The 22,680-nt window shown below is 43.0% G+C and overlaps 1 long non-coding RNA gene across 3 annotated transcripts; it reads right to left on the bottom strand.

Annotated features, from left to right (window-relative positions):
• Positions 1-11,431: 11,431 nt before the first annotated feature.
• LOC125546221 (uncharacterized) lies at positions 11,432-14,196 on the bottom strand. Of its 3 annotated transcripts, none has more exons than XR_015618669.1 (3): positions 12,221-14,196; positions 12,005-12,069; positions 11,432-11,762 (listed from the first exon to the last, which is right to left on the bottom strand). It is a non-coding gene; the product is annotated as an uncharacterized LOC125546221 (long non-coding RNA). The 3 variants fall into 3 exon arrangements; XR_015618668.1 differs by having other exon boundaries at positions 12,005-13,266; positions 13,603-14,196; XR_015618666.1 differs by having other exon boundaries at positions 12,005-14,196.
• Positions 14,197-22,680: the final 8,484 nt, after the last annotated feature.

The raw sequence follows: 22,680 nt of genomic DNA, 5'->3' as shown, positions 1-22,680 counted from the left end.
ACCTTTCCGAAGTCCGAATATAGTCGTCCAATATATCGATTTTTACGTCTCGACCATTTCGAGACTCCTCGTCATGTCCCCGATCTCATCCGGGACTCCGAACTCCTTCGGTACATCAAAACTCATAAACTCATAATATAACTGTCATCGAAACCTTAAGCGTGCGGATCCTACGGTTCGAGAACAATGTAGACATGACCGAGACATGTTTCCGGTCAATAACCAATAGCGGGACCTGGATGCCCATATTGGCTCCTACATATTCTACGAAGATCTTTATCGGTCAGACCGCATAACAACATACGTTGTTCCCTTTGTCATCGGTATGTTACTTGCCTGAGATTCGATCGTCGGTATCCAATACCTAGTTCAATCTCGTTACCGGCAAGTCTCTTTACTCGTTCCGTAATACATCATCCCGCAACTAACTCATTAGTTGCAATGCTTGCAAGGCTTAAGTGATGTGCATTACCGAGAGGGCCCAGAGATACCTCTCCGACGATCGGAGTGACAAATCCCAATCTCGAAATACGCCAACCCAACATGTACCTTTGGAGACACCTGTAGAGCACCTTTATAATCACCCAGTTACGTTGTGACGTTTGGTAGCACACAAAGTGTTCCTCCGGCACACGGGAGTTGCATAATCTCATAGTCATAGGAACATGTATAAGTCATGAAGAAAGCAATAGCAACATACTAAACGATCGGGTGCTAAGCTAATGAAATGGGTCATGTCAATCAGATCATTCAACTAATGATGTGATCCCGTTAATCAAATAACAACTCTTTGTCCATGGTTAGGAAACATAACCATCTTTGATTAACGAGCTAAGTAGAGGCATACTAGTGACACTCTGTTTGTCTATGTATTCACACATGTATTATGTTTCCGGTTAATACAATTCTAGCATGAATAATAAACATTTATCATGATATAAGGAAATAAATAATAACTTTATTATTGCCTCTAGGGCATATTTTCTTCAATCTCCCACTTGCACTAGAGTCAATAATCTAGATCACATCGCCATGTGATTTAACATCAATAGTTCACATCTTTATGTGATTGGTTCACATCTCCATGTGACTAACACCCAAAGGGTTTACTAGATTCAATAATCTAGTTCACATCGCTATGTGATTAAGACCCAAAAAGTGATCATGTTTTGCTTGTGAGAGAAGTTTAGTCAACGGGTCTGCCACATTCAGATCCGCATGTATTTTGCAAATTTCTATGTCAACAATGCTCTGCATGGAGCTACTCTAGCTAATTGCTCCCACTTTCAATATGTATCCAGATTAAGACTTAGAGTCATCTGGATCAGTGTCGAAACTTGCATTGACGTAACCCTTTACGACGAACCTTTTGTCACCTCCGTAATCGAGAAACATATCCTTATTCCAGTAAGGATAATTTTGACCGCTGTCCATTGATCTACTCCTAGATCACTATTGTACTCCCTCTCTTAACACAGTGTATGGTATATAATAGATCTGGTACATAGCATGGCATACTTAATAGAACCTATGACTGAGGCATAGGGAATGACTTTCATTCTCTTTCTATCTTCTGCCGTGGTCGGGCTTTGAGTCTTACTCAACTTCACACCTTGTAACACAGGCAAGAAACTTTTTCTTTGACGGTTCCATTTCGAACTACTTCAAAATCTTGTCAAGATATGTACTTATTGAAAAAACTTATCAAGCGTCTTGATCTATCTCTATAGATCTTGATACTCAATATGTAAGCAGCTTCACCGAGGTCTTTCTTTGAAAAAATCCTTTCAAACACTCCTTTATGCTTTGCAGAATAATTCTACATTATTTCCGATCAACAATATGTCATTCACATATACTTATCAGAAATGTTGTAGTGCTCCCACTCACTTTCTTGTAAATACAGACTTCACCGCAAGTCTGTATAAAACTATATGCTTTGATCAACTTATCAAAGCGTATATTCCAACTCCGAGTTGCTTGCATCAGTCCATAAATGGATCGCTGGAGCTTGCATATTTTGTTAGCACCTTTAGGATTGACAAAACCATCTTGTTGCATCACATACAACTCTTCTTTAATAAATCCATTAAGGAATGCATTTTTGTTTATCCATTTGCCAGATTTCATAAAATGCGGCAATTGCTAACATGATTCGGACAGACTTAAGCATAGATACAAGTGAGAAACTCTCATCGTAGTCAACACTTTGAACTTGTCGAAAACCTTTTGCGACAATTCTAGCTTTGTAGATAGTAACACTACTATCCGTGTCCGTCTTCCTCTTGAATATCCATTTATTATCAATGGCTTGCCGATCCTCGGGCAAGTCCACCAAAGTCTTGTTCTCATACATGGATCCTATCTCAGATTTCATGGCCTCAAGCCATTTATCGGAATCTGGGCTCATCATCGCTTCCTCATAGTTCGTAGGTTCGTCATGGTCAAGTAACATGACCTCCAGAATAGGATTACCGTACCACTCTGGTGCGGATCTCACTCTGGTTTACCTACGAGATTCGGTAGTAACTTGATCTGAAGTTACATGATTATCATCATTAGCTTCCTCACTAATTGGTGTAGTAGTCAGAGGAACAGATTTCTGTGATGAACTATTTTCCAATAAGGGAGAAGTTACAATTACCTTATCAAGTTTTCTACTTTCCTCCCACTCACTTCTTTTGAGAGAAACTCCTTCTCTAGAAAGGATCCATTCTTAGCAACGAATGTCTTGCCTTTGGATCTGTGATAGAAGGTGTACCCAACTGTCTCCTTTGGGTATCCTATGAAGACATATTTCTCCGATTTGAGTTTGAGCTTATCGAGATGAAACTTTTTCACATAAGCATCGCAACTCCAAACTTTAAGAAACGACAGCTTAGGTTTCTTGCCAAACCATAGTTCACACGGTGTCATCTCAACGGATTTTGATGGTGCCCTATTTAACGTGAATGCAGCTGTCTCTAATGCATAACCCCAAAACGATAGTGGTAGATCGGTAAGAGACATCATAGATCGCACTATATCTAATAAAGTACGGTTATGACGTTCGGACACACCATTACACTATGGTGTTCCAGGTGGCGTGAGTAGTGAAACTATTTCACATTGTTTTAATTGAAGGCCAAACTCGTAACTCAAATATTTTACCTCTGCGATCATATCGTAGAAACTTTTATTTTCTTGTCACGATGATTTTCCACTTCACTCTGAAATTCTTTGAACTGTTCAAATGTTTCAGACTTATGTTTCATTAAGTAGATATCCCCATATCTGCTCAAATCATCTGTGAAGGTCAGCAAATAATGATACCTGCTGCAAGCCTTAATATTCATCGGACCACATACATCAGTATGTATGATTTCCAACAAATCTGTTGCTTGCTTCATTGTTCCGGAGAACGGCGTTTTAGTCATCTTGCCCATAAGGCATGGTTCGCAAGCATCAAGTGATTCCAAAAGCCCATCAGCATGGAGTTTCTTCATGCGCTTTACACCAATATGACTTAAACGGCAGTGCCACAAATAAATTGCACTATCATTATTAACTTTGCATCTTTTGGTTTCAATATTATGAATATGTGTATCACTACGATCGAGATCCAACGAACTTGTTTCATTGGGTGTATGACCATCGAAGGTTTTATTCATGTAAACAGAACAACAATTATTCTCTGACTTTAATGAATAACCGTATTGCAATAAACATGATCAAATCATATTCATGCTCAACACAAAAACCAAATAACACTTATTTAGGTTCAACACTAATCCCGAAAGTATAGGGGAGTGTGCGATGATGATCATATCAATCTTGGAACTACTTCCAACACACATCGTCACTTCACCCTTAACTAGTCTCTGTTTATTCTGCAACTCCTGTTTCGAGTTACTACTCTTAGCAACTGATCCAGTATCAAATACTGAGGGGTTGCTATAAACACTAGTAAAGTACACATCAATAACATGTATATCAAATATACTTTTGTTCACTTTGCCATCCTTTTTATCCGCCAAATACTTGGGGCAGTTCTGCTTCCAGTGACCAGTCCCTTTGCAGTAGAAGCACTTAGTCTCAGGCTTAGGACCAGACTTGGGCTTCTTCACTTGAGCACCAACTTGCTTGCTGTTCTTCTTGAAGTTCCCCTTCTTCCCTTTGCCCTTTTCTTGAAACTAGTGGTCTTGTTAACCATCAACACTTGATGTTTTTCTTGATTTCTACCTTCATCGATTTCAGCATCACGAAGAGCTTGGGAATTGTTTCCATTACCCCTTGCATATTATAGTTCATCACGAAGTTCTACTAACTTGGTGATGGTGACTAGAGAATTATGTCAATCACTATTTTATCTGGAAGATTAACTCCCACTTGATTCAAGTGATTGTAGTACCCAGACAATCTAAGCACATGCTCACTGCTTGAGCTATTCTCCTCCATCTTTTAGCTATAGAACTTGTTGGAGACTTCATATTTCTCAACTCGGGTATTTGCTTGAAATATCAACTTCAACTCCTGGAACATCTCATATGGTCCATGACGTTCAAAACGTCTTTGAAGTCCCGATTCTAAGCCATTAAGCATGGTGCACTAAACTATCAAGTAGTCATCATATTGAGCTAGCCAAACGTTCATAACGTCTGCATCTGCTCCTGCAATAGGTCTGTCACCTAGCGGTGCATCAAGGACATAATTCTTCTGTGCAGCAATGAGGATAAACCTCAGATCACGGATCCAATCCGCATTATTGCTACTAACATCTTTCAGCACAATTTTCTCTAGGAACATATCAAAATAAACACAGGGAAACAACAACGCGAGCTATTGATCTACAACATGATTTGCAAAATACTACTAGGACTAAGTTCATGATAAATTTAAGTTCAATTTAATCATATTACTTAAGAACTCCCACTTAGATAGACATCCCTCTAATCCTCTAAGTGATCACATGATTCAAATCAACTAAACCATGTCCGATCATCACGTGAGATGGAGTAGTTTCAATGGTGAACATCACTATGTTGATCATATCTACTATATGATTCATGCTCGACCTTTCGGTCTCCGTGTTCCGAGGCCATATCTGTATATGCTTGGCTCGTCAAGTATAACCTGAGTATTCTGCGTGTGCAACTATTTTGCACCCGTTGTATTTGAACATAGAGCCTATCACACCCGATCATCACGTGGTGTCTCAGCACGAAGAACTTTCGCAACGGTGCATACTCAGGGAGAACACTTCTTGATAATTAGTGAGAGATCATCTTAAAATGCTACCGTCAAACTAAGCAAAATAAGATGTATAAAAGATAAACATCATATGCAATCAAAATATGTGACATGATATGGCTATCATCATCTTGCGCCTTTGATCTCCATCTCCAAAGTACTGTCATGATCTCTATCGTCACCAGCATGACACCATGATCGCCGTCATCTTGATCTATATCAATGTGTCGTCACACGGTCGTTTCGCCAACTATTGCTCTTGCAACTATTGCTATCGCATAGCGATAAAGTAAAGCAATTGTTTGGCGCTTGCATCTTATGCAATAGACAGACAACCATAAGGCTTTTGCCAGTTGCCGATAACTTCAACAAAACATGATCATCTTATACAACAACTTATATCTCATCATGTTTTGACCATATCACATCACAACATGCCCTGCAAAAACAAGTTAGACGTCCTCTACTTTGTTGTTGCAAGTTTTACGTGGCTGCTACGGCTTAAGCAAGAACCAATCTTACCTACACATCAAAACCACAACGACAGTTTGTCAAGTTGGTGCTGTTTTAACCTTCGCAAGGACCGGGCGTAGCCACACTCGGTTCAACTAAAGTTGGAGAAACTGACACCCGCCAGCCACCTGTGTGCAAAGCACGTCCGTAGAACCAGTCTCGCGTAAGCGTACGCGTAATGTCGGTCCAGGCCGCTTCATCAAACAATACCGCCGGACCAAAGTATGACATGCTGGTAAGCAGTATGACTTATATCGCCCACAACTCACTTGTGTTCTACTCGTGCATATAACATCAACACATAAAACCTAGGCTCGGATGCCACTGTTGGGGAACGTAGTAATTTCAAAAAAATTCCTACGCACACGCAAGATCATGGTGATGCATAGCAACGAGAGGGGAGAGTGTTGTCTACGTACCCTCGTAGACCGAAGCGGAAGCGTTGACGCAACGTAGAGGAAGTAGTCGTACGTCTTCCCGGTCCAATCGATCCAAGCACCGTTACTCCGGCACCTTCGAGTTCTTGGCACACGTTCAGCTCGATGACGCTCCCCGGGCTCCGATCCAGCAAAGCTTCGGGGAGGAGTCCCGTCAGCACGACGGCGTGGTGACGATCTTGATGTACTACTGTCGCAGGGCTTCGCCTAAGCACCGCTACAATATTATCGAGGACTATGGTGGCAGGGGGCACCGCACACGGCTAAGAATATGATCACGTGGATCAACTTGTGTGTCTATGGGGTGCCCCCTGTCCCCGTATATAAAGTAGTGGAGGAGGGGAGGGCCGGCCCTCTCTATGGCGCGCCCTAGCGGAGTCCTACTCCCACCGGGAGTAGGATTCCCCCTTTCCTAGTCCAACTAGGAGTCCTTCCATGTAGTAGGAGTAGGAGACAAGGAAGGGGAGGGGAGAAGGGAAGGAAGGAGGGGGCGCAGCCCCTCCCCCTAGTCCAATTCGGACTAGGCCTTGGGGGGCGCGCGGCCTGCCCTAGGCAGCCCCTCTCTCTTTCCCGTATGGCCCAATAAGGCCGAATACTTCTCCCCCGTATTCCCGTAACTCCCCGGTACTCCGAAAAATACCCGAACCACTCGGAACCTTTCCGAAGTCCGAATATAGTCGTCCAATATATCGATTTTTACGTCTCGACCATTTCGAGACTCCTCGTCATGTCCCCGATCTCATCCGGGACTCCGAACTCCTTCGGTACATCAAAACTCATAAACTCATAATATAACTGTCATCGAAACCTTAAGCGTGCGGATCCTACGGTTCGAGAACAATGTAGACATGACCGAGACATGTTTCCGGTCAATAACCAATAGCGGGACCTGGATGCCCATATTGGCTCCTACATATTCTACGAAGATCTTTATCGGTCAGACCGCATAACAACATACGTTGTTCCCTTTGTCATCGGTATGTTACTTGCCTGAGATTCGATCGTCGGTATCCAATACCTAGTTCAATCTCGTTACCGGCAAGTCTCTTTACTCGTTCCGTAATACATCATCCCGCAACTAACTCATTAGTTGCAATGCTTGCAAGGCTTAAGTGATGTGCATTACCGAGAGGGCCCAGAGATACCTCTCCGACGATCGGAGTGACAAATCCCAATCTCGAAATACGCCAACCCAACATGTACCTTTGGAGACACCTGTAGAGCACCTTTATAATCACCCAGTTACGTTGTGACGTTTGGTAGCACACAAAGTGTTCCTCCGGCACACGGGAGTTGCATAATCTCATAGTCATAGGAACATGTATAAGTCATGAAGAAAGCAATAGCAACATACTAAACGATCGGGTGCTAAGCTAATGAAATGGGTCATGTCAATCAGATCATTCAACTAATGATGTGATCCCGTTAATCAAATAACAACTCTTTGTCCATGGTTAGGAAACATAACCATCTTTGATTAACGAGCTAGTCAAGTAGAGGCATACTAGTGACACTCTGTTTGTCTATGTATTCACACATGTATTATGTTTCCGGTTAATACAATTCTAGCATGAATAATAAACATTTATCATGATATAAGGAAATAAATAATAACTTTATTATTGTCTTTAGGGCATATTTCCTTCACATATGACATGTCATCGCAGAAAGGTTAAGTGAACCTTTTTTGCGGGAAGGTTAAGTGAACTACTTTTGATCAAACTCTCATCTATATTATCTATAGGTCACTATATCTTTGTGGCTGAATGTGTTGATTGTGTTCGACATTTTATATTTCAACCATTAGTATCATCGTATGCAGCTAGCAAAAAAGTATGGTTGAGACTTTAAAGGAGAACAAACACAACAAATATAACTTTCATTTTCTATTGAGAAACCATGCAACCATTAAAAGCCACATAATTTTATGGGATCTTTCTATTGCTATATTTTCTTGTTCTCTCAAATCCCCCCCACCCCCCTTGCTGTGAAGTGCTTCGAAAAAGCTTCAATGATAATTTTTTAAGATTCTTGATCATCTGAAAGATTTTACTTGTTATAAGAAAATATGAATGTACAACTTTGCCATGTGATCGCTGGTATACAATTAAAAAACATAGGATTATTTAAAGACTGCGGATTTCTCCTGCATCCATCGTTGCACAAATGATGTCACTACTAAGCATAGGGGAGCATTATTTCCTACTACATTATCTTTGCATAAGTCAATAGTGAAGATATAGATGGTGAAAGGCACGGATGCAACTCCAGAGAGGTGTTCGCAATGAAAGGCAAAATCCTATGACCACAAAAATTTCATGGAGGCACTATTGCTTAATGGGGGGGGGGGGGGGGGGGGTATTATCCTTCATTAATTGGGAGAACATATATTTTAAGTCGTAAGTCAACAATCCTGATAATTAAATCTTTACCTGACAACAACCGGGTAGTTGCGCATCCTATATATACTTAAGAAGTTCACCCCCACTACTTGATTTATCTCAACATGCAGCATAGCCACGTCATCATCCAATCACATCCAGCCATGTCACACCTCATGCAGTCCCACTCAATACCACGTCATTTTTCTTTTCAAAAAAGAACAATTGATCAATTGATAGCTTTTCCTCCTATTTAATGAACGTGAAGGTCCCACATGTGAAAGCAATCTTCCCCTTCCAGCAACCTTCCTATACTAGTAAGCATGCACGTGCAATGCACGTCTCGACTGAAAGCATGTTATACTATGAAATATAAATATTTATATCATAACATAGAATAATTCTCTTAGAGGATTTTAAATTTGATGCAAGGTGGATAGAATTCCCAAGTCATAAAGACGTGTCAGATTGTTTCATGAACCAACGTGCCTCATACCCAAATAGGGAAACGTCAGGCGTCAGCTGGGCGATCACATTCGGCGACCGCCCCCCTCCTGAGTTGTACGATCAAGACATGTGCGTCGTTGGATTTGCCCGACTACCCTAGCTTCTGTGCCCCCTCAGCACCACTTGTTGCGCCACTTCCCAACAAACGTCGGTCTCCCGCATCACTGCTTGCAGTGCCCCACTCCACAGCTCCACCGTAGTCGACGCTGGTCGCCCCGCGTCACCACTCACATCAATGAAACACAGTGTTTGCAGCACCGCCTCACTCGACACAGAATAGCTGTCGCCGGCTCGCCAGTGCTTCTCGCCTCCCTCGCAGAACGGTGTCGGTCCGCTCGCAGTAGCAAACCAGCATGTTGCATTGATATCACATCTTTATCACCAAAATAAGGCTACTCATTACCTACAACTAATGTGGTTCAGTGGCTAGCCCTTCCAGGGCCATACTAGGCGACAACCCATACATAACCAGTCAGGTTTCCCGGGCCATACTAAGCAAGGACCCATACATAACCAAAAACCAAACCTGTCTAACAGACAATGCAGATGCCTAAGCTGGTGAAATATTATGTGGAGATCCTGACCAATAATTTGACATCATTTAGGGTTCATTCTTCCATGGCCAGGTCCTGACCAATGGAGGTATAACAAAATTTGCAATGTATCCATTTTAAATAGAATGTGCATCATGTAACTTTCACAAAAAGTACAGGCATGTCCTATGCCCAAATAAGGCCAGGTCAACAAATTTTCTGAAAAATACAGGTAGTCGTTCGAGATTGTAAGTCTATTAGTAGCTCTTCGATGACAAAATCTAATAGTGATCAGGATGGACATCCATCGTGTCTCTAATTTGGGGCTCTACTTAGCCTTTGTTTGTTTCGTATGAATTTAGGTGGTCCATCAAATTTTCATCTAAGCTCAATAAAACAGAGCCATGCATAGCCAGTCATTACACGGCCAATAGCAATTGTACACAAAATAGCTCACCCTGAACCGACAAAAGCATCAACTATGATCAGCGACGCATGTGAAATCACATCCTAAGTCCTAAAAGTATAGGGCTACTGAATATTAGGGAACATGAAAGCAGCAAGGCAATGACAAATGGACCAGTTCCATGGCAGCATGATATCTCTGCCCTCCTATCCTTGTGAATCTTGGTTATTGACAGGGAAAAACTTCTGAGTTGCCTTCCTTGGTTTGTGGGTATAGACCCCTGCAGTGTACAACTTTCTGTAGAAAAATGTAAAATGTTAACACTATTCTAAATGGATTTGCTAATAAAACTCTAAATTCAAGTAGGTGTGAGTGCAAACCATGCAGAACCATTCTTTCAGCCAATCAACATCGTCTTAAAACAAAAGAAATTGAGAAATAAGGAACACATCTATGCAGACTATGGCAAGTTGTCTCTGCATAATATACCGACAAACTTTGCAAACATGTATAGAAAAAGGACCTTATAGATCACGTACATATGAATATGTCTTCTCTAAATGTAGGCCCTAGTTGAGAAGCAAGCCAGATCTGGACATTCAGTAACTAAAGCCACAAACTTATCCACCTCTTCACCCTTGATCAACATATTCTATAAGATAGTAGTATATCTGTGTATGCAGTGAACAAGGCCCGTATGTTGCAACGGAAGAACACTCATGAATGTAATCAACTGAACTAAAATTTTTGCTAATATGTCTAGCATCACACACCTCTCCTCCTCGTTCCACCTCACCACAATTGCATTACATATTATGGTTATACATATCCTCAAACGTGTAAGAACTAATATTTTCTTTCTCACGTGTATGAAGAAATACTTACATTTACATGCTAGAAACAAATAGGATGAAAAGTACATATGTCGTTCATTGTTGTCCTTGTATAAAAACAGTACAAACAAAGACATAAACTCACTAATCCTTGTTGTCTGTCTTTATTTACAGAGCATTTAACCTCTGCCTCATTGAAAGTATTCAAAACACAGATTTCCGCAAACTATAGGTAAAAGCTCCAATTTCCACTAAAACAGGAACCAAATATTGCAGCATAACATTTTATCACTTAGTAGTTAGAAAGAACAAAAATTGAGCTATTATACCCAGTGAGTATAGTAATACCTTCAATTCTTCAAAGAACAAAAAATGAGCTAATATACTCGGTGAGTAAGCATATAATCATTCAAAGTAACCAAGGTCAGAGGTAAGCAGAAACTATAAATACCATGTGCTCTCGCTTCTTTCTGTACAAAAATACGCACCATTTTATACAAAAAACTGTACATGGTCAGGATTAAACTAATTGTGAACTCATAATCTGAACTTCAAAGAACCAAGTTTTCTTACTCTAAGACAAGAGTATAAATAATGATATGTAAATGAATAATCATAATCTAAACCAAGTTCTCGTATGATGTGCAGGAGTTACATTTCAAAAACAGTTTGTAACGCATGGCAATACAATGTGATAATCAGGCTTCAGTCATAATGGGTGAAGAATGCCTACCAGTATATCTACATCTCAGGCCTAATAAGAAACAATGAAAATGCAGTCAAGATGGTGAACAAGCTAACTTTCTTTCCCATTGCATCTTTGATATAATCACGGTAGTGCGAACCAATGACTTTGAGCATGTCAAATGGATGCTTCTCCCATAGTTCTTTATGCCCCCTTCAATACTTGTTCTCTTTGCTGCCTGCACATAGGAGCGGTTTAGATACCAAGACAACATAAGATATAATATATATCCATTCCGAAGCTTTCGACTTTAGTGGTGATACAATCTAGCTGCTATGATTACTCTAGTGGACATATAAACAGGACAAATGACAAGCCCTAGACATCAAATAAAGACTTTGTGGGAGGTAACATCCTTCTCGATATGATTTCATGAAAAGTCCCACATAGGGTATATAAGTCTCAGCATGCGGCATGTACCTTTTGTCGATGTCAACATACTCAAATAGGAATAGGTCTTCTTCACCAAGTTCCAATGTAATAGGCTGTTGAGAAAAAAGATGCAATACCAAAGGTAAGAACGGTCTCTTGGCCAGTATATTCTGATAATTAGTCTAAAGGAGAAAAAACGCATAATGGGTGATAAATTAGTACAAAGATAAATAAAATTATAGAAATGTGGAAGAAAACCTCGACCTTAGGAGTTGTGGGAACCATAATCATTTTACCAGTTTCATAGCTCCCAATAAATGCAAACTGGGAGTTCATCCATCTCATCACCTGATGACCTCTTGGACTTAAGTAGAGATGATTTCCGAAACAAAATGTGAGATATTTAACCTTGGCCTCACCCAAACACACTTCTGTACTTTCTTTCGCAAATATATATTCAAATAGCTTGCATATAAATTGGTGTCAAAAAAGAGCCAACTTAATCAAATGGCCTTGCTGCATATAATCAATAACCTTCAAGGTATTTGGAAGTATATATTTATTTTATGAAAACCCATAATAAAGTTCTTTATTTGCATCTCTTGTTATAACCCAACTGAAATTTAATAAAATCTCTAAGGTGAAAAACATATATAAAATAACAGACAAAAATAAGTAGGATTGAGCACATCCCATGTGTTGTGTCAAGGGTAATTGTCAAGATTTTTAAGGACGGCCCATCATGAACCTGCACAATGGTCTAGTTTAGTAAAGAAAATCAAAGTTCAGAAGCATGTTAACAAATAGCTGAGAAAGCATCTTGAAGCAGAGGAAATATCATGAGAGCTTGATTAACATTGTTCTCCACAAGTTGACTACTCCTTTTTTTTCAACATTGACCTCCATATGAAATATCTTATAAAGCATTGCAAGCTAGAAAATATGTAAGACACACTGGAAGAATAAAAAGAATGTACCTTGAGGCTCTTCTCATCCTTTTCTGGAATAGCTCTTCTCATCCTTTTCTAGAATAGCTTTTTTTTAGCATAGTGCTTACCCGATGTTCTAGAAAATTCACTAATAACAGGAACAACAAAGATTACATTGCATCAAAGAAACAAAAAAAATGTAGCCAAGTAATTCTAGCATGGTACTACTTCACAATTCAGCATGCTTTTGTATCAATCTACACTTGTGCCCCACTAAAAATCCTTTGTAAATCACCACTTCAATCTAGTGTTGGGATAAAAATAAAATGTCGAATATAATCCCTCAACAACAATATACACATGTGCCATCCACTTATCCACCTGCAAAGCAAAATCATCGGCATCAGTAGGATGTCCAGAGCATGCTATAGTCTAGCCGTCCCAAACTTTTCTATGATTTTGAAAACAAAACTATGATTTCGAAACGGAAGCATCAGCTTTTGACTCATCGATTAATCCGGAGATATAGAAACTGAGAAATAGCAAAGGGCAATGCTTTGGTCAAGAGAATTAGGAAAGACTAATCACCGTACTGTACCAAAGTAGCAGTCGGGTATGGTGTTCAGTACGAGTGTATATGGGGAGATGGTGATGGATGCTCTTGTTTGACAGGTCAATAAAATGCCAATTAGCAGAATTCAAGAGGAGATGGAGAACCTGATGGCCGCCTCGCCGGATGCCTTCTCCGCAGCTTGACACCGTGCCGCCGACGCCAGTGTGTGCACACGCTCCTAGCCTTATGGTTCCATTCAATGCGTGATGCATCATCTTACTACAACGACATGTGGCCGCTGAAACTAATCACACACACACGCATGCATACAAACCAGATCAAAGATCAGGTTTGCCGGCAAGCCCTTGCGACCTGTTCGATCCAGATTGGTGGCTCAAGACTACTGATGCACATGAAGCTTATAGACAGACATTGGGTACAGAGGAGGACAACCATGGAGATGGAGGCCGATGTGGGAGGCGCAAGAAGGTGATGCGCCCCGGTGGTACTGTCGTCCAAACCAAGGGCGTGTACGGCCTCGGCGCGGAGGAGACGAAGCCGGGGCTATGCAGATGGATGAGGGTATGGACGCGGGAGACGACGGTCTTGCGGCGGCCCACCGCCGGTTGCCAGCTACTGGATGGCGGCGAAGGGGGTGGCTCCGGCGGCTCCGCCAAGCTGAGCGGCGGGGAGGAGGAGGAGATGGCGAGAGGTCGTGCGGGCGCGGAGGAACGGCCCGTGCGGGAGGATGCGGGGTTTTTTTTTCTAACCACGAAGCAGGGTTAGCGATGGCCTTAATGCGTGGCTTGTAGCTACAAACACGGAAGGATTATGGACTATCAGGTTATTGTAAATGAACGGACCTGATTGTTTGGATCTGCCCCTCTCTTTCTTTTATAGAGGTAGTAGATGGCATGGTGGGTAATTAAAGTGTAAAACGTGTTTAGTATACTGGAGGGATGTTGACCATCAAATTGCAGGTTTTGATGGATATGATGATCTGGTTCTCCGCCCTCTCTTTCTTTTATAATGATAGTAGATTAAATTTAGCTTACATACTGGATTAGCTCCGAAGCCAAAGGTCATAGATACGTGCAGGCGTTCTGTTCTCATCTTCAGCAAATATAATTTCCATCCGAACAGCCATCTTTCCTCGGGATTTTTTTTTTGCAGATCTTTTAAATTTAGCTTACTTCTTTTTATTCAACGGAAATACACGATCTTCTCCTCTTCCCGGTCTCTTCCCCTTCTCGCCCCTTTTTATCCCCTGTCTTCCCGATCTCTCACTCTCCCATAGTAGGAACGAACCGGGGTGAGCGCAGCAGACGATTGCCCAATGTTGGGAGGCGTCAATGGGGATAGATTGGAGCTCCTTTTGCAGAGACGGATCCCTCCTCTCTCTCTCTCTCTCTCTCTCTTCAATACAACGCTTCTAATCCCTAGTCCATGATTCTTGTAGGTACATCCCGTTCCAGTGCTCGCACGTACATTAACCATGGTAATTGCCGCCGGTGTTGGGATCTGGGCGGACGGACCTGAGTGCGCGCGGCCGGTTGGTGTAGACGCCGTCGTGGGCGAGGCTCCACTTGAGCAGGCCGTTTCAGTCGGGGCCGCCTCCTGCTCCTTACTTGGCCATGGTCTCATGGTTGCCGACGGAGAGATAGACGCTGCTGCCGGTGCGGTGGGTTCCTAACTTCTTCGTGGATACCATCGCCTCCATTGACTCCCCGCTCCTCTTTGTAGTATATTTATGGTGATGTAGCTATTGGTTTTCACAGCATAATTTTGGTGTTTTCCAGCACTATGCATTCTCTTTTGATGTGCTAAAATGTTATGCAGCTATTAGATTTGACTAATTCTGATAACATTGCGCATATATTGATTGTTTCATTCATTTTTTTAAGTAACATCTATGCGTTTCAATCTATTTTTGCTAGAGATCTTGATGTATGCACACAAAAAGGGGGCACTGAAGTCACTGAAACCCCTGGCAAGAAAATGGTAGTTGCTGAAATTTTGCAATGATGCCTGTTTCTTCATGCTTCCGCTGGAAAGGTTATAAAACATCACGTGCTACCTGGTAATTCAACCAATTATGAAGTGGCATGATACTTAGTTTTTTCTAATTCTGAACCATTTTCTAATTTTCCTTTTCTTCCTGAAGATTACGTCTCACACATGCAACGGTGTGATGGTATATAGAAGTTCATATTTCTAAGGCACATCATATACATGTTTTACCAGTAATCATCATGGCTTGCTTCCTTTCTTCATTGGAATTCCAAAAATTGACAATAATGTTTCAAAAATTAAGTATTTATTTTCCGAGAACTGAAAATATGATAATTATGGCTCCTTGAGATAAAGATTCATGTTTCTTGACATTCATGTGCTACTTTTGTGCATTTTATTTGCTTAGTCACACTCAAGAGTTCCCAGCTGGTGTCATAAGCTCACTTAAATTTCATAAAATTTAGGTTGTGTGATTCACAAGATGACAAATAAAAGACATATGGGGGTTATGAATCTTCTGCAAACTATTATTTCTCTCTATTGGTAGTTGGTTTGCTTAATTTGTATTTTGAATATGATGCTCATGCAGTACTGTCGCCATCCGACGAACGCGCACTGCATGATGTGTCTAGCAGTAGTAACAGCCCGGTTGAAGCATCGGCTTGGTCAGGAGAAGGAGCACTATTATGGCAACAGGTTTCACGACATCTATAATGCAGTCAGCTACGGCAGAAAAGATACTGCTATAACGACTATTTAGGCACACTGGAGATCCGAGATCAATTATGGACTGCAAACATGCTATCGATGGTCTCATTTTCCCTGATGCATTGTGTTTGCGCATAACAAAAAGTTTTATTAACCATGTTACCAGACCATTCATGAAGACAATATCATCATCCAACTGATTCAAATTATATTCTTTCATTACCTTTTGAGCTCACATTTGCACATATATTACAATTGTGCATTGCTGAAGATGTCCGATGTATTTACTTTGTAAAAGTGTAGAGGTAGCTGCCCTATTGAGCGTTGGCGCCTATGAAAAATCTCTATGGTAATGTTACAGATGGATCGTGTATTACTCCCATCCTATCACAGTACAGAAATCAAAGGCATGTTGAATTCGCTACACATCACGAGGTAGGTAAAAGATCTCCATGGTCTCACCTAAGAAAATCTCTATGAGCATGATAAAATTTTCAGCCAAATTATTGAGCATAATGTAAATTATGGTAATACTACTGTAGTGGTATTCTACTGCGGGAGTAGCTCATGTTGGGGAACGTAGTAATTTCAAAAAAATTCCTACGCACACGCAAGATCATGGTGATGCATAGCAATGAGAGGGGAGAGTGTGATCTACGTACCCTTGTAGATCGACAACGGAAGCGTTTGGTTGATATAGTCGTACGTCTCCACGGCCCGACCGATCAAGCACCGAAACTACGGCACCTCCGAGTTCTAGCACACGTTCAGCTCGATGACGATCCCCGGACTCCGATCCAGCAAAGTGTCGGGGAAGAGTTCCGTCAGCACGACGGCGTGGTGACGATCTTGATATACTACTGTCGCAGGGCTTCGCCTAAGCACCGCTACAATATTATCGAGGACTATGGTGGCAGGGGTCGCCGCACACGGCTAAGAATATGATCGCGTGGATCAACTTGTGTGTCTATGGGGTGCCCCCTGCCCCCGTATATAAAGGAGTGGAGGAGGGGAGGGGCGGCCCTCTCTATGGCGCGCCCTAGGGAGTCCTACTCCCACCGGGAGTAGGATTCCTCCTTTCCTAGTCCAACTAGGATTCCTTCCATGTAGTAGGAGTAGGAGACAAGGAAGGGGAAAGGAGAAAGGAAGGAAGGAGGGGGCGCAGCCCCTCCCCTAGTCCAATTCGGACTAGGCGTTGGGGGGGGGGCGCGCGGCCTGCCCTAGGCAGCCCCTCTCTCTTTCCCGTATGGCCCAATAAGGCCCAATACTTTTCCCCCGTATTCCCGTAACTCCCTGGTACTCCGAAAAATACCCGAACCACTCAGAACCTTTCCGATGTCCGAATATAGTCGTCCAATATATCGATCTTTACGTCTCGACCATTTCAAGACTCCTCGTCATGTCCCCGATCTCATCCGGGACTCCGAACTCCTTCGGTACATCAAAACTCATAAACTCATAATATAACTGTCATCGAAACCTTAAGCGTGCGGACCCTACGGGTTTGAGAACAATGTAGACATGACCGAGACACGTCTCCGGTCAATAACCAATAGCGGAACCTGGATGCTCATATTGGCTCCTACATATTCTACGAAGATCTTTATCGGTCAGACCGCATAACAACATACGTTGTTCCCTTTGTCATCGGTATGTTACTTGCCCGAGATTCGATCGTCGGTATCCAATACCTAGTTTAATTTCATTACCGGCAAGTCTCTTTACTTATTTCGTAATACATCATCTCGCAACTAACTCATTAGCTGCAATGCTTGCAAGGCTTAAGTGATGTGCATTACCGAGAGGGCCCAGAGATACCTCTCCGACAATCGGAGTGACAAATCCTAATCTCGAGATACGCCAACCCAACATGTACCTTTGGAGACACCTGTAGAGCTCCTTTATAATCACCCAGTTACGTTGTGACGTTTGGTAGCACACAAAGTGTTCCTCCGGCAAACGGGAGTTGCATAATCTCATAGTCATAGGAACATGTATAAGTCATGAAGAAAGCAATAGCAACATACTAAACGATCGGGTGCTAAGCTAATGGAATGGGTCATGTCAATCAGATCATTCATCTAATGATGTGACCCCGTTAATCAAATAACAACTCTTTGTCCATGGTTAGGAAACATAACCATCTTTGATTAACGAGCTAGTCAAGTAGAGGCATACTAGTGACACTCTGTTTGTCTATGTATTCACACATGTATTATGTTTCCGGTTAATACAATTCTAGCATGAACAATAAACATTTATCATGAAATAAGGAAATAAATAATAACTTTATTATTGCCTCTAGGGCATATTTCCTTCAGCTCATTGGTCTGAGGCTCAAGTTCCAGGTAAGTCCATTAGGTATACCTGCATACAATTTTGCTGTGATGTTCAAGCTGTCAAGCTAGCATGGTAGGAATCAGATGTGCAGGTGAAAGGGTCATCTCGACTGGAATGTAAGCCAACTAATCTAATATGAGTATGTAAATCATCTTTACTACCAATGGTTCTTTGCTGGTAGAACGACTAGCTAGCGATATCACCATATCGTGCCTCGGATGTTATGGTTTCAATAATTTTACACTCAGCCGCTGGGGTTACTAGACCACTGCGTTAATAGTTTAGCACCCGAGGAAGATTTTTTTTTTAAGTATGAGAAATTCCATTGAATTAAGCATGATTGCAATAGAGCACTCAATAAATTATATATGTTTTGTAACTGTTCAATTGTCAATGCATTACGTGATTTCTGCAATGCACAATATATAGTTCTGTTGTAAAGATGTCATTGATGATAGGCATTTTATCCATTCCTATATACATATCTATTCTCACCTTATTACACACGTTTTTGAGTGTGTAAGATCACCACATCCCATGTATTTTATAGAAACTATCATGGTATGCACTAAAAATTCTCCGTAACAACGCACGTGTCTGATTCAAATAGTTGATCACCATTACCTATATTTCTTTTAACATGTGAATATACCAATACAATATGCAACCATGTACGGGAAAACATCCATTTCAATCAGGCCTCATTCGGTTTGAAGGATTTTCGTAGGAAAAACATAGGAATAAGGATTCCAAAGGAAAATTTCCTATGTATGCATTCGGTTTGTAGGAAATGCGTGCATGAATTTCGTAGGAATACTACTCATTTCCCGTGTTTTTGGAGGAAACTACACATCCACTCAAAGCTCATTTTACGCGTAGGAACGAGGCAAGTCAATTCCTTAGGATGGAAGTGCCATCCTATCATATTCCTATACTACTCCTAATTCCTACGTTTTGATTTCCTCCAAACCGAATGAGCCCTCATTCATGCATGGGAAAATACATCCGTCATTTTATAAAACTTATATTCAATAATGGTTGTACAACTGTACAATAATCAAATGATTATGTATATCTATTTTTATTTAACTAAAGTTCATATTATAAATCTAAATATGCATGTTTCGTACAACAAAATATCACTGAAATATCTTGCAACCAATTCCCGCAACAACGTGCGGGGTATTATCTAGTTTTTTAAGTGCGGCACCTTTGGTGTTAGAAATGTAAAACGAGGCGATTGCGCATCTTAACAAACTAAATTTGCAGATGAATTTTGTGTGCAACTCTATATCTCAAAATGTGCAACTTGGTCGACTAGAAACAACAATTTCCTAGTCGTGTTAGAAATAAAGAAATTGTTCAAATAGATACCGGAGGCATGCATTGTTTGCAAAATATGTTGTTCCGTTGCAACTCATGATATCATTTTATGCTAGTTTCATCGTAAAAAAGGAGCATTACAGTGCTTATATATACAACTATGATCGAACAGGTTTCAGTGTGGAAAGAACCATTCAGAAGCTGCATTCCGCATGAAGCAACCTTCACTCAGTGAAGCAACGCTAACCGTGCCACTTGCCATGTCATATACACAATAGCTAGGAATGCACTCGACGAACTTGTCGCAATCGTAGCACCTGCAGGGGCTGGCTGTGATCCACTGGCATGCCCAGTCGGTGCCCAAAAGAAACACACGGTTGCCTCCTCCGAATCTGATGCCCGTGTGCTCCATGGTGGATGATCCAATTGCCCTCGAGCAAGTGTTGCTGATGAAGAGAACCTGGTCAACCAAGTCCTGGACTTCTGTGCACTCTTTCTTTTCCAAATCCGCCTCGAACACCTGCAGTCTTATCATGGTACGATGAATCCCGTCCCCGCCAGGGACGCTCCATCGCACCATTAGTAGCTTTGTCTCGTCGGATGATACGACTAGACGGAGCTTCACCCGCAAGTATTCAGATAAATCGACCGCCGACGCCGCTGTGGCAGGCCGTTTCTCAATGATGTGTTCAACGTGGCAAGGTTGCGTGGCCTCGTGGACGAAGAGCTCCTCGGTGGAAGTGAGAGCGAAGATCCGTCCACGGTGAAAGGCTATGTCCCTGTAATCAGACGCGCGAAGGAGTGACCATGAAAGCGTGCCGGGCCGATAAAATGCAAAACTAAACGTTCCTCCAGTGTAGAGGATCGCCGCGAGGAGATGAAATGAGCACACAATGATCTTATACATGGTTAAACGCGCCATGCCCATGCCACCCATCAGTGTCACCGTAATGCCACGGTCATGGGCGGCGACGTCGCAATCGTCTGTGCACTCATGGTAGCGACACGGGATCTCGATGGCGGGCGTGTTTCCTGAGCGAAGATCGCGCACGAACAACCCACCGGAGTGCTCGTACAGAAGCCAGCTGCCGAAGGAGGCATGGGGGTGGGAGTCCGGCGCGGCGAAGCGGTAAATTTTGCCGTCGACGATGCTCTGGTAGGAACCGACATGGAGGTTGATCCATGGCATGGCTGGCGGCCGCTGCTGCTTTGCGGCGAGGCGCCAGTCATGGCAGACAGCCCCGAAACTGAGGCGGTCGGCATGGGAGGGCAGGCGGCGGAGGATGAGGCCGACTAGCTCCTGCGGGAGGTCGGGCCATGGTGAAGGGCCATGGCTGCTGGTCTTGCCGAGACAGAGACCCATGGCACGATCGAGACGTTCTCCTTCTCCAGCAACAACGACAGACGTGATCAACTCCTATTCATGGATCTGTGTTTAATTAGGCACCGAACATGAACAGACTGCCCAAAATACTCCAACTTATATAAAGTTTCTGTAGATCAAACTTATATTAATCGTGTTTCCTTATGAACGTTTGGCACCAGTAGTACGTGTTCAAGTCCGAGTAGGTTCTGTTAGGGGGTGTCAGTGTCCAAAAGTTTTACACGAGCTAGAGCTTAAGGGACCGACCCACTCGGATTCCGACTCCAGGTCAGTGTAGGATCCACGATGCATATAATGACTCGCTCCATCCTCCCCCTCCCTCTCGCCCAGTCCTCCGATCCGATCCGGCGCACGTCTTCTTGGATCGATCGAGAGCGTGGCTTGGATCATATCATATCGTTGGCGAGTAAGTCTAGCCGTCAACTTCACACCTCGCCGACGGCAATGGACAAGCAGAAGACGGCGAGCTGCCTCGGCGTCCGCGCCGGAGGCATAAGGCGCAGCGCCAGGATCAGAGCCGCAAAGGCCGTGGACCTGGGCATCGATTCCGGCCTTCTCGCCGCGGAGGTCGGCAAACCCGTGGCCGCCGAGGAACGGAGTGATCAGGCGCCGCGGCCGTGGGAGCGCGAAGACGGGGGCACGACGCGGAACGCGAGGATCAGCGTCGCCGGGCCGGTGGACCTGGGCGTCGACCCCGGCGTGCTCGCCGCGGGGGTCGCGGAGTTCGTGGCGGACGCGGAACGGGGGCAGGCGCGGGGGCCGTGCAAGAGCGAGAACGAGGCAGTGACGCGTGGCGCCAGGATCAGCGTCGCCGGGCCGGTGGACCTGGGCGTCGACCCCGGCGTGCTCGCCGCGGCGGTCGCCGAGTTCGTGGCGGACGCACAACGGGGGCAGGCGGACCGGCGACCCAAGAGGTGCGCTCGCGCTCGGACGACGAGGGCGTCGAGCGGATGCATGCGGAAGAAGAGCCGGTGAGGGACAACGACTGCAGCGTCTCGTGAAGGTGGTCGTAGCTAAGCTAGCTAGGGATCTGCATGTACGTGTGCATGCTACGGATTACGCTCATGTATAGGAACGATAGCAAATTTAGGTACTAGTTTTCATCAAGTGTATACGAACGATATGAAAATACTCTATATTTTCTTCTGTATTAATTAACGTCGTACTTTTAAAGATTATTTTTCGCAATGGAGAACAGTGATTACTCTTTCTGTCCTGTGATATAAAAACGTTTTTCACATTAATATAGTGTAAAAAATGCTCTTATATTATGAAATTCAAACTACCTTATATTACAAGGTGATACAGTATATGCTTTTTTTTCTACGACACTAGTAGAAAAAAAACCATTTGTCCCGGTTCTAGAGGTACTAAAGCTCCCCCCCCCCCCCCCCCGCTTAGTCCCGGTTCTTACACGAACCGGGACTAAAGGCCGTTCACGTGGCCGCTGTCTGGAGCCAAACGGTACTAAATG

This window comes from Triticum urartu, chromosome 1A, assembly GCF_056163025.1.
Source record: "Triticum urartu cultivar PI428250 chromosome 1A, HENAU_Tu73, whole genome shotgun sequence".
NCBI classification, from domain to species: Eukaryota; Viridiplantae; Streptophyta; class Magnoliopsida; order Poales; family Poaceae; genus Triticum; species Triticum urartu.
Note: the sequence above shows the minus strand (reverse complement) of the source record. Positions and strands in the feature narration are given on the sequence as shown.